Consider the following 3,355-nt stretch of genomic DNA (forward strand, 5'->3'; position numbering starts at 1 on the left):
GAAGATGTGACCATGCTGGAGGAAGTATGCCTCTGGGGGTGGACTTTGAGAATTCAAAGACACATGACATGTCTAGTACTCTCTTTTTGCTTAGTGATAGTTTAAGATGTGAGTTCTCGGCTTCCAACTCCAACCACCATGTCCCAGCTTTGTCATCAAGGACTCTTATCTCACTGCAACTATACTAAAACAACAATACTAAAACAACAAGAATAATAATAAATAAACAAGTAACTAACTAACATAACACTCTATCATGAGATTCTGTCAGTCCATTCAAGCTGTTTGGGTGAAATACTTAGTAATGAGGTAGAGAATTAGCATCAATAGAATATAGGTGCTTATGTGAGAAGGGGCTTGTTAGAACAGCTCACATGATGAGCAGATGACCGAGCAGGTCCACAATGATGGACATGCTGAAAAGCCAAGAAAAGTTGCAGCCCAGTTCAAGAATACAAGATAAGAGGAGACCAGGGGTGCTGCCCAGCATGAGACTCAATGTTTAAGAGTCCCCAGCAGACCCCAAGGCAGCTGGTGCATCTGAGTCTAAAGGATAATGAACTTGAGCCTGATGTTCAAGGGTAGGAACAGCAGGAAACTACACTTGCTCTGAAAGGAAGGGTTAGAATAAGTGAGAATGAGTTTCTCCTTTCTGAGTTTTGTTCTGTTCGTTACATTTGCTCACCAGTTCATCAGGGTGGGTCTTCCCCATTCCCCATGGTGATCCAAATGCAGTCTTCTTTAGAAACATTCTCAAAGAAACAGCCAGAAGTATCTTACCAATCCTCGGGTCATCCCTTGATCCAGGCAAGATGACACCCATAATGCATCATCACATACTATGACCTAGGTAGATAAATAAAATCAGAAAAGCATTTCTTACAATCTGAAGGGTGGGAAGTCCAGAGTGCATTCACATTTGGTGTCTTGGTCCTAATGAAAGATACAGAAGCTCCGCTCAGTCAGTCCCCATCAAGCCATATCTGACAACTCACAGCAACGAAAGGATAGGCGCAGGGAGAGATCAGGACTCTGGTTGTGCCAGCAGAGAGTGAAAGCCCCTGGCAGCTGGAAACAAGCGCACATACACACTAACACTCACTGCAGCCAGCAGGCTACTTCTGCCTTGTGGAAGTCATGAGGCTGGGGTTCCATGACTTTTTCCTTCTGCCTTCTCCAGTCAGTACCCGAACTGGTAACTTTTGCTTCCCATTCTCAGGCTTGACAACTATTGGTCTTTATTCATAACATTCACAGTCAATCAGAGCCCAACTGATTTAATATAAACCCACATAGCGTTTTTACTAGTCTAGCTCTGGCTAGAGTTGAATTCCCACTGCTTTCCAGAGGAGAAAGAATGAAAACTTTGGAGCTGAACTTGTACTTCTCAGGATGGAAAGAGAAGAGAAAACGCTTTAACTCTCAAGCCTTGGAGACAGAACCCTGTACCCAAAGATGCCAGGGCCTGCTAATTGGGCTGCAATCAGAGGGACTTGCTGCAGCCTTCAACACCTGCTAGAGAAGAAGGACCTATAACCCTACCCTCCACAGATCTGTGGGTGTGCTCTGCAAGGAGCTGCCCTCTACTGGCACTGTAACACTTACAACCTGTCAGCTAGGCGCCCCAGGCCTGCTGAGAACTTAGGGGTGTCCTGCTATCTCTCTCTCTCTCTCTCTCTCTCTCTCTCTCTCTCTCTCTCTCAGCTGCCTGGCATACTGATTCTACTTTCCTATTCAAGTTTCCCCTAATCCATGTAAAATGTTTCCAAGTGGCAAATAAAGGGACCCCTTGTTCATTTTCCTTTCTTGAAGGAAGAGAAGATAAGAACCAGACTGGAAAAATCACCGTTGTTGTGATCTTACATAGTGAAAAGACAGGGATGTCTCTATGTTCTCTTTCATAAATCCACTCCTAAGGACTCTACCCTTTCAATTTGATGCCATCACTTGGCCATTGAGATGTCACCATAGGAGTTGTGAGGACATGTGCTTTCTGTCATAGAGCCTTCTTCAAGCACCTTCCTTAGGTCTATGATGAGGATGATATGATCTTTGAGTCCTGGGCATTTGCAAGTGTCTGCCTGAAAAGTAAAATGTATCATCTTGGCCAGGTAAGAGCCTCAAATCACAGTCCTCCCTAAACTGTCCACCATGGTTATTCCACTGCCTTTAGCTTGCCATGCTGCAAAGAAGAAGCTTATTGCAATTATCTTAAAAAAGAAGACGAAGAAAGGAAAAGATTGCCTTTCTTCTTGTGTCACCCACCACCGGGATGAAGCCCATCCTGCTGAATGGCCATCAGTGGTCCATTACACAAGTCAAGTACAACCACAAAGGCAACCTCTTCCTCACTGTGGCCAAAGGCCCTACCATCAATGTGTGATATTCTGTGAATGTTGAGAGGCTGAACACCAGCATGGGCCATACTGGAGCTGTGTGGTAAGTGGATGCTGACTGGGACACCAACTATGTCCTTGTTGGCTCAGCTGACAACAACTGTCATCTCTAGGACTGTGAAACAAAGAAGCAGCTGGCTCTACTTGGACCAACTCAGCCATGTGAACCTGTGGCTTGACTTTGGGGGACAATGTCATCAAGTTCTCCACAGACAAGCAAAAGGTGTTTTATGTGCCTCTTTGATCTATGGGATCCAAGTCAGATCAATGGCAATGAGCCCAACATGAAGATCCCCTGCAACGACTCACCAGTGCCATTTGAGGACCCTTGAGGGAGTTTATCATTGCAGGCCATGAAGAGCACAATCAGTGTAGGGCCAAGTCTGGAAAAGTGTTGATGAAAGTTAAGGACTACTCCTGGCAGAGCAGTGATATCCAGTGGTCTAGAGACGTGTTTGTCACTGCATCCAAGGAGAACATAGCTAAGCTCTTTGACTCCATGTATCTTGAACTTTCTGCAAGTGGTGCTGGGAGGTGGTCGAGAAGCCGTGGGTGCAACCACAGCCTCCACCAGGACTGGTGAGTTTGAAGCCAGGTTTTCCCATCTGGCTTTTGAAGAAGAGTTTAGAAGAGTCAAGGGCCACCTCAGAGCTAGCAACAGTGTTGCCTTCCATCCTGCTGGCAAGAGTTATAGCAGCAGTGATGAAGATGGCTACATCCACAGCTTTGACCCCCAGTACTTTGAGTTTGAAGCTTAAGAAGCTGGCTTTCCATCCACACCAGAGAGGCTGCTCACAGAAGGTTTTAGATCCCGGTAAATTAGCCTGTTAAAAATAAAAACAATAACTATGCCAGGCATAGTGTTGCACACCTGTAATCCCAGCACTAAGGAGGTAGGAGAGTGACCTCTAAAGTTCAAGGCCAGCCTAGGCAGCATAATGAGAGTGTCAAAACAAATG

General features: G+C 45.6%; 1 pseudogene; it reads left to right on the top strand.

Moving 5' to 3' along the window:
• Positions 1-2,272: 2,272 nt before the first annotated feature.
• LOC127232971 (eukaryotic translation initiation factor 3 subunit I-like) lies at positions 2,273-3,154 on the top strand (annotated as a pseudogene).
• The last annotated feature ends 201 nt before the right edge of the window (positions 3,155-3,355 follow it).

This window comes from Phodopus roborovskii, unplaced genomic scaffold (assembly GCF_943737965.1).
Source record: "Phodopus roborovskii unplaced genomic scaffold, PHOROB, whole genome shotgun sequence".
Taxonomy (NCBI): Eukaryota; Metazoa; Chordata; class Mammalia; order Rodentia; family Cricetidae; genus Phodopus; species Phodopus roborovskii.